Source organism: Anabas testudineus, chromosome 18 (assembly GCF_900324465.2).
Source record: "Anabas testudineus chromosome 18, fAnaTes1.2, whole genome shotgun sequence".
In the NCBI taxonomy this organism is placed as follows: Eukaryota; Metazoa; Chordata; class Actinopteri; order Anabantiformes; family Anabantidae; genus Anabas; species Anabas testudineus.
The window spans coordinates 2,342,382-2,352,457 of record NC_046627.1 but is presented as its reverse complement, the minus strand read 5'-3'; positions in this window follow the sequence as shown (position 1 = coordinate 2,352,457).

Genomic DNA, 10,076 nt, shown 5'->3' with positions numbered 1-10,076 from the left:
TGGAACCAGTGATATAATCACACTTTAATAAAAAAGAAATGATTCAACCTTTAAAAAGTTTAAATGTTAGAAGTTTAAGGCATAAATTCTTTCTTTGGATAATTTCTTGTTTTATTTTTAGTTTTAGAAGAGTTTCATTTGTCTGCATTAGAAATCGACCTTCGCTCTTTTACTGAGACAGAGAGGAGGCATCAATGGTGCATTTACTGACAGCTATGTACAGATAATAATCAGACACATTCATACTGACCAATTTTCACTGTTTTCACAAGTAAAGAGGAGCAGATTTGATTTGGGGCAGAAGAAAAATAAAACAGTGTTAGAAAGAACATCTCTTAAATAAGATTTTGTTCATTACTATCAGGGAGTCGTTTAAACAAACTGGATTGTTTGTGAACGTAACATCACTACTTTCAGGTCCAATATGATGTTTTATAGGGTGAGGGATATTTTTTCATCAATACAAACCTGTGATTACCCAACCACTAGATGTCACTGAGCTGCCCAGTTAGAAACCAGCGACATCTGCTGGTTCATAAATTAGTAATCCTAAATACTTATTAATTAATCTGCAAATGTTCTATGCTGGATATAAATGAAGAGCATGGAAAGGAAACACTGACTAAACTATTCAGTGTTGGGAGCAGTGATTTCATGAATGGTTGCTGTGCATCAACTAGTAAATGGATTGTTGCATTACTTCATTGTTTTGTTGTGTTATATAAAAGATTATTTCCTCTCTGCTAAAAGTTTTTCTACAAGTCGCTTTTTAGTGAATTTTTTTCCTGTAAAGAATCAAACATTATCTAAGATGGTGAATAAAAAGCTCAAAGCACTTTCTCTTGTGACATTTAAGAAGTACTGACAAAGAAACTGAATTTTGAACTCACCTAGTTTGATACAGGGAGGAAGGAAGTGGGATATATTGCTTTGACCAGATGTTTGTCGATCTCACATCAGTAAGAGGCACAATGGACCCAACATGTCTTTATCTGCTGCTCTGTAAGTACAACCGGCATCATTTAATAATTTAACATGTGACTGAAAGTTCAGGATCAAACATTTTTACTGAGATGGTTCTAGTTTTATCTAACTTAGACTTTAATGCAAGGAACAACAAGCCCTATTTTTTTCTCCTTCTGAAAATTGTTAATCCAGAAATTGCAATGTTAATTATCATTCACACCAAGGTGTTTAAATCCTATTTATTGATATAATATGTAAGTTATGCGATGATGTACAGGCTTTCTCTAAGTAGATCCATATCAAAATACAGTTTATAGAAGCTTAGAAGACAGAATAAAGATAACTTAAACCCAAATTACAGAAGACTAAACATGTATTTTACCAGCAGAATATAACTGAACATTAATTTTTAAAGGTCATTAAAATAAAGCCAAACACATTAAATGGTCCTGCACATATTCAGTTGCTGTTTTTGTTAAAATATATATTTAAGTCTGTAAGATACGTTTTGAAGTTTTCCCAGTGATTCATAACTATATAGGCATGTGGACAGCATATTATAACAGTCTCCCCTGTATCTTAGCTCTTCTTATTAAACTAGAAAAGCAGCTTTGAGAGATTTTATGACTGAGAAGTGTCAGTCAGTGTTAAGACACTGACAAAAGAAAATTGTAGGAGCTGTTTCATCAGATTATAGTGTCTCATGTAATTTACCAAATTCTCTTATACAAAACATTTGCAGATTGCGCTGAACCATCATCAGTCTGCTGGATACAGTACCTATGAAAAGTATTCACCCCCTTGGATCTTTGATTGTTTTATTGACATTATAAATCAGTCATGGTCAATAAAGGTTGGCGACTATGACAAAGAAATGTCAGAAAAATACATTAATGTCAAAGTGAAAACAAAGTAATGTCAATTAAATAAAAATATATTAGGTAAAATCAGTGTTTACATTACCATTCACCCCCTTCAGATTAGTATTTAGTAGACTCACCTTTGGCTGCAATCACAGCATGGACTCTGTGTGGGTGGATCTCAATTAGACTTGCACATCTGGAAACTGGAATTTTCTGCCATTCTTCTTTGCAAAAGTGCTCAAACTCTGTCAGGTTGCGTGGGGATCAGGTGTGAACGGTCTTTTCAAGTCCATCTACAAATTCTCTATTGGATTGAGGTCTGGGCTTTGACTCGGCCACTCCAGAACATTCACCTTGTTTTTAGTGAACCATTTCTGTGTAGCTTTCGCTGTTTTCTTCGGGTCATTGTCTTGCTGGAAAACAAATCTTCTCCCAATCCGTAGTTGTCCTGTCGACTGATTAAGATTGTCCTCCAGTATTGTCCTATATTTTGCCACATTCATCTTACCCTCCACCTTAACAAGCCTTCCAGGGCCGGCTGCCAAAAAGCATCCCCACAGCATGATGTTGCCACCTCCGTGTTTTATAGTGGGGATGGTGTGTTTGTGGTGATGTGCAGTGTTTACTGTGTTCCAAACATAGCGTCTTGACTGATGGACACAAAGCAACATTTTGGTCTCATCAGACCAAAAAACCCTCTTCCACTGGACCATGGAGTCTTTCACATGCCTATTGATGAACTCAGTTCATGATTTAACATGAGTTTTCTCCAACAGTGTCTTCTTATCACTCTCCCATAAAGCTTTGACTGATGAAGAACCAGGTCAACAGTTGTTGTATGTACAGTTTCTCCTACCTCAGTTGCTGAAGCTTGTAACTCCCTCAGAGTAGTCATCGGTGTGTTAGTGGCCTCTCTCACTAATCTTCTTCTTGCACGGTCACTCAGATTGTGTGTCTGTTCTAGGCAGATTTAGAAAACTAAATTGTGGAATTATAAAAAGATGTTGATTAAGGCCATTATAATCAATACCTAATAATTATCAGTAAAAGACGAAGAAAAGTAGTGTAACTTTGCATGAACATCATATTTCCCATCAAACATTCTCACAGTTCTAAACATCAGGCTGAATTCATTCCTGTCCAAGTCAAATGTTGTTGTTGTTGGTTCATAATGTTAACAAATAAAAGTGTTATAATTTGCATGTTACCAATCAGATTATAGAAATTCAATCTTTAACTATAACCACTGATGAGATTATAATGTTGTGTAGTCATGTTGATAAAAATCTAGCCACAGAGGTTGCAAGCCAGTGATTTCTGTGCCGGTCCCAAGCCCGGATAAATAGAGAGGGTTGCGTCAGGAAGGGCATCCGGCGTAAAAACTGCCAAAATAACCATGCGAATCATCCACAAGACTTTCATACCGGATCGGTCGAGGCCCGGGTTAACAACGACCGCCACCGATGCTGTTAACCTACAGGGTGTCTGTGGAAATTTGACTACTGTTGGTCGAAGAAAGAGGGGAGGCAGAAGGGTTCGTGGGCAGAGAGAGAAGGGGAAAGGCAGGAGCATAGATCTGAGAATAGGGACTCTTAACGTTGGCACAATGACAGGGAAAGGCAGAGAGCTGGCAGACATGATGGAGAGAAGGAAGGTAGATGTTCTGTGTGTGCAGGAGACAAGGTGGAAGGGCAGCAAGGCACGTAGTATTGGAGGAGGATACAAACTGTTCTACCATGGTGTGGATAGGAAGAGAAACAGGGTAGGAGTGATCCTGAAGGGGGAGTTTGTAAACAGTGTTCTAGAGGTGAAAAGAGTCTCAGACAGGGTGATGAGCCTAAAGCTAGAAATTGAAGGGGTGATGGTGAATGTAGTCAGTGGGTATGCGCCACAGGTTGGCTGTGAGTTAGAAGAGAAGGAGAGATTCTGGAGTGAGTTTGATGAGGTCATAGAGAGTATCCCCAGAGGAGAGAGAGTTGTTGTTGGAGCAGACTTCAATGGACATGTTGGTGAGGGCAACAGAGGTGATGAGGAGGTGATGGGCAGGTTTGGTGTGAAGGAAAGGAATCTGGAAGGACAGATGGTGGTGGACTTTGCTAAGAGGATGGAACTGGCTGTAGTCAACACTTACTTCCAGAAGAGAGAGGAACACAGAGTGACATACAGAAGTGGAGGTAGAAGTACACAGGTGTACTACATCCTATGTAGACGAGGTCATTTGAGAGAGGTTAGTGACTGCAAAGTGGTGGTAGGAGAGAGTGTAGCCAGACAGCACCGCATGGTGGTGTGTAAGATGACTCTGGAGGTCAGGAAGAAGAAGAGAGAGAAGACAGAAAAGAAGACCAAGTGGTGGAAGTTAAAGAATGAAGAAACTTGTGAGGAATTCAGACAGAAGTTGAGACAGGTTCTGGGTGGTCAGGATGAGCTTCCAGATGACTGGGAAACTACAGCAGAGGTTATCAGGGAAACAGGTAGGAAGGTGCTAGGTGTGTCATCTGGAAAGAGGAAAGAAGGTAAAGACACTTGGTGGTGGAATGAGGAAGTACAGGAATGTGTCCAGAGGAAGAGGTTGGCTAAAAGGAAGTGGGATGTAGAAAGGACTGAGGAAAGTAGACAGGAGTACAAGGAAGCGCAGCGTAGAGTGAAGAGGGAGGTGGCAAAGGCCAAACAGAAAGCTTATGATGAGCTGTATGACAGGTTAGACACAAAGGAAGGAGAGAAGGACTTGTACAGGCTAGTCAGACAGAGAGATAGAGATGGGAAGGATGTGCAACAGGTAAGGGTGATTAAGGACAGAGATGGAAAGGTGCTAACAACCCAGGAGAGTGTGCAGAAAAGATGGAAGGAGTATTTTGAGGAGCTGATGAACGAGGAAAATGACAGGGAAAGAAGGGAGGAAGATGTGGATGTTGTGGAGCAGGAAATAGCAGAGATTGGAAAGGATGAGGTTAGGAAGGCTCTGAAAAGGATGAAGAGTGGAAAGGCTGTTGGTCCTGATGACGTACCTGTGGAGGTGTGGAAGTGCTTAGGAGAGACAGCAGTGGAGTTTCTAACCAGTTTGTTCAATAGGATTCTACAGAGTGAGAAGATGCCTGAGGAATGGAGGAGAAGTGTTCTGGTTCCGATCTTTAAGAACAAGGGTGACACGCAGAACTGCAGCAACTATAGAGGAATAAAGTTGATGAGCCACACAATGAAGCTGTGGGAAAGAGTAGTGGAAGCCAGGCTTAGGAAGAAGGTGGAGATTTGTGAGCAGCAGTATGGTTTCATGCCCCGTAAGAGCACCACTGATGCCATTTTTGCTTTGAGAATGTTGATGGAAAAGTACAGAGATGGTCAGAAGGAGCTGCATTGTGTCTTTGTAGATTTAGAGAAGGCGTATGACAGGGTGCCGAGGGAGGAGCTGTGGTACTGTATGAGGTCGTCGGGAGTGGCAGAGAAGTACGTCAGACTAGTTCAGGACATGTATGAGAGAAGTATGACGGTGGTGAGATGTGCTGTAGGTCAGACAGAGGAGTTCAAGGTGGAGGTGGGACTACACCAAGGATCAGCTTTGAGTCCCTTCTTGTTTGCTATGCTGATGGACAGGCTGACAGATGAGGTCAGACAGGAATCTCCCTGGACAATGCTGTTTGCGGATGACATTGTAATTTGCAGTGAGAGTAGAGAGCAGGTGGAGGAACAGCTAGAGAGGTGGAGGTTTGCTCTGGAAAGAAGAGGCATGAAGGTCAGTCGTAGTAAGACAGAATACATGTGTCTGAACGAGAGGGATCAAGGTAGAAGTGTTAGGTTACAGGGGGCTGAGGTGAAGAAGGTGCAGGAGTTTAAGTACTTGGGGTCAACAGTTCAGTGTGATGGGGAGTGTGGAAAAGAGGTGAAGAGGCGAGTGCAGGCGGGTTGGAGCGGGTGGAGGAAAGTGTCAGGAGTGTTGTGTGACAAAAGAGTGTCAGCAAGACTCAAAGGAAAGGTGTACAAGACAGTGGTGAGACCAGCTCTGCTCTATGGGTTAGAGACGGTAGCAGTGAGACAGAGACAAGAGGCTGAGATGGAGGTAGCAGAGATGAAGATGTTGAGGTTCTCCTTAGGAGTGACCAGGTTAGACAGAATAAGGAACGAGTACATCAGAGGGACGGCTCACGTTGTCTGTGTTAGTAACAAAGTTAGAGAGGCCAGATGAGATGGTTTGGACATGTTCAGAGGAGGGATAGTGAGTATATTGGTAGAAGGATGTTGGAGATGGAGCTGCCAGGCAGGAGGACAAGAGGACGACCAAAGAGGAGATATATGGATGTCTTAACAGAGGACATGAGGTTGGCTAATGTTAGGGTAGAAGATGTTCATGATAGAGTGAGGTGGAAAAGGATGATTCGCTGTGGTGACCCCTGATGGGAAAAGCCGAAAGAGAAGAAGAAGAATCTCTCAGTGTAATTGTCATTTCAACATCTCTAACACAGATCACATGACGTGTTCTTGTAGTTCTTGAAATAAAGCAACATCTTTGTAAAGTTCAATTAGTTAAACTAGCTGCAAAATAGCTGAGTGGACATAAAAACAATTGAACAACATTAAGTCTACATTAAGTCATGTAGCTGTTATTGTGCTTATTTTGTATTATTATTATTTTTCAGTTCACTTTTCAATCTGTAACTACAAGTTATTTTGTACATTTCTGAAATTTAATTGTCTGATATAATAAGAAAATATGAAAATAAGGAAATGAAAAAATGTGTCAGACAGATTCAGCAGGACGGGAGGAAACAGAGAAAAACTAAAATTCAGGTCACTATAATTCAGGTCAAACTCAGGTGAGATTTAACTGATGTTAACTTGATGATGATGATAACTCTCATCTATTACACGCTTAAAAACACAAACTATTTTCTGAAATACATCTTTTCAGTTTCAGACAAAGTATTTGACTTTTATGTAAAAAAAAAAAAACCGGTTTATTTAATGAACTAACTCTGTTCAGTTCTCTGACAGTAGTATTCACCCCTTCTTTATGATTCTGGCACCGTCGTCATTAAACAAACAAATTAAAAAAACAACAGTAACTCCGCCATTACATGAATATAAGTGTGATCAACACTAACACCTGTAATCTTAACTGAACTTTAACCTCAGTCCTCTGAGAACAAATTTAACATTAGATTCTGATGTTCTCTCAACACAAACCTCTATATAAAAATAATTCATATTGATACCAACTGAGCTGCTTCAGAGCGGAAGAGACAAGCAACCTAATTCTAAGTCAAGGAAAAAACCATCAAAGCAAAGTGCTATCAAATAAGTGTTTCTGTTTCCAGAGATATGAGAACAGGAGAGCAGAAAAGTTTTTTTTTTTTTGTTTTTTTTTTTTATGTGCACAGGAAGATGTGGAAGAGTTCTGTTTTCAGCAGTTTTTTAAAGATTAAATTGAGGTGGCTGAGCGTGCAGAGTTCTGCAGCTCATTCCATCTCTGTTTTTCCTTCTGAACCCACCCTTTTAGTTAGGCTGTCATAATTAGTCCTGCCGGAGTCCCTGCTGCACTATTCTAAATATACATTCACCTCAAACTTTATCTGACTGTGAATACAACTAACTGCCATTTCTCTCTTTCTCTACCTCTCTCTTTTCCCGGTTCCTGTCTCTCTGTCGAGCTACACGTCATTCCACCCTTTGCCCTCTGGACCTGTCTGACTCGTCCTGATGCCCAACTTCTGGCTGGAGATCTCGTCGCCAGGATCCACCGTTTGCCCTTTGGGATGCGTTTGGAGACTGGAGTTGGTCACACACTACTATGAAGTCGGTCTTGGCCTCGGCGGACGTCAGTTTCTCGGAGGTCTCGACTCAACGCTCGATAGTCCAGGAATGGAACAAGTCTGCCTGCAATTAACCAACTGGACTCCACATTAACTATAAGACATTAACTGTTATACTGGACTGCTGCCTACACAGCATGTAATCACCCATATGAGGATGGGTTCCCTTTTGAGTCTGGTTCCTCTCAAGGTTTCCTCCTGTTGCCTTTTCAGTTTTTCTTGCCACTGTCGCCCTCGGCTTGCTCATCAGGGACAATATGATTATTATGATTCTTACACATTCACTGTTCATGTACTGTTCTTTGGTTGTGTAAAGCTGCTTTGTGACAATGTCAATTGTAAAAAGAACTATACAAATAAAATTGAATTGAATTGAGTTGAATTGAATTGAGTTGAATTGAATTCCACCATAAACCCCTTATGACGAGAAAAAAATCAAGGTCGGGTACGTCGCCCGGATTGGCGTCACCGGGGCCCCACCCTGGAGCCAGGCCTGGGGTTGGGGCACGTAGACGAGCGCCTGGTGGCTGGGATCTCTCCCACGGGACCCGGTCTGGCGCAGTCCGAAGGAGCGACGTGGGACCGCCTTCCCGTAGGCCCACCACTCGCAGGAAGGCGCATAAGGGGTCGGTGCAGTGTGGATTGGGTGGCAGCCGTGTGGAGGTGCCTCGACAACCCAATCCCTGGACAAAGAATCTGGCAATTGGGACATGGAATGTCACCTCACTGGGTGGAAAGGAGCCTGAACTTGTGTTGGAGGTTGAGCGGTACCGGCTAGAGATAGTCGGGCTCACTTCCACACACAGTCTGGGCTCTGGAACACAACTCCTTGAGAGAGGTTGGACTCTCTTCTACTCTGGAGTTGCCCATGGTGAGAGGCGGTGGGCAGGGGTGGGCTTGCAAATAGCCCCCCAGCTCAGCTGCCATGTGTTGGAGTTTTCCCCGGTGGACGAGAGAGTTGTTTACCTGATACCTGGAGGGGCGTGATTGGGAGGAACGGCCTCTCTGATCTGAACCCGAGTGGTGTTTTGTTATTGGACTTCTGTGCTAGTCACAGCTTGTCCATAACGAACACCATGTTCAAGCATAAGGGTGTCCATCAGTGCACGTGGCACCAGGACACCCTAGGTCGGAGGTCTATGATCGACTTTGTGGTTGTGTCATCTGACCTCCGACCATATGTCTTGGACACTCGGGTGAAGAGAGGGGCTGAGCTGTCAACTGATCACCACCTGGTGGTAAGTTGGATCCTGGGGACTCGGAGGTTGATTCGTCCATTTCCCTGGTCGAAGTCGCCGAGGTAGTCAGTAAGCTCCTCTGTGGCAAGGCACCAGGGGTGGATGAAATTCGCCCCGAGTACCTTAAGTCTCTGGATGTTGTAGGGCTGTCTTGGTTGACACGCCTTTGCAGCATCGCGTGGAGATGGGGGGGGTGGTGGTTCCTCTTTTTAAAAGGGGGGCTGGAGAGGAGAGTTAGGCCGCTAGTCGAACCTCGGATCCAGGAGGAACAATGCGGTTTTCGTCCTGGCCGTGGAACACTGGACCAGCTCCATACTCTTGCTAGGGTGCTCGAGGGTTCATGGGAGTTCGCCCATCCAGTCTACATGTGTTTTGTAGACTTGGAGAAGGCGTTTGACCGTGTCCCTCGTGGCATCCTGTGGGGGGTACTCCGGGAATACGGGATTCGGGACCCTTTGTTAAGGGCCATTCGGTCCTTGTATGACCGGAGTAGGAGCTTGGTTCGCATTGCCGGCAGTAAGTCAGACTTGTTCCTGGTGCATGTTGGGCTCTGACAGGGCTGCCCTTTGTCACCGATCCTGTTCATTACCTTTATGGACAGGATTTCTAGGCGCAGCCAGGGGTCGGAGGGAATCCGGTTTGGGAATCACAGGATTTCATCTCTGCTTTTTGAAGATGATGTTGTCCTGTTGGCCTCATCAGACCGGGACCTCCAGCAGGCACTGGGGCGGTTTGCAGCCGAGTGTGAAGGGGCTGGGATGAGAATCAGCACCTCCAAGTCCGAGGCCATGGTTCTCAACCGGAAAAAGGTGGCTTGCACCCTCCAGGTTGGGGGGGAGATCCTCCCTCAAGTGGAGGAGTTTAAGTATCTCGGGGTCTTGTTCACGAGTGAGGGAAATAGGGAGCGTGAGATTGACAGACGGATTGGTGCATCGGCAGCAGTAATGCGGTCGGTGTACCGGTCCGTCGTGGTGAAAAAGGAGCTGAGCCGAAAGGCAAAGCTCTCGATTTACCGGTCAGTCTACGTTCCTACCCTCACCTATGGTCATGAGCTTTGGGTCATGACCGAAAGGACAAGGTCGCGGATACAAGCGGCCGAAATGAGTTTCCTCCGTAGAGTGGCTGGGCGCACCCTTAGAGATAGGGTGAGGAGCTCAGTCACCCGGGAGGAGCTCGGAGTAGAGCCGCTGCTCCTCTGCATCGAGAGG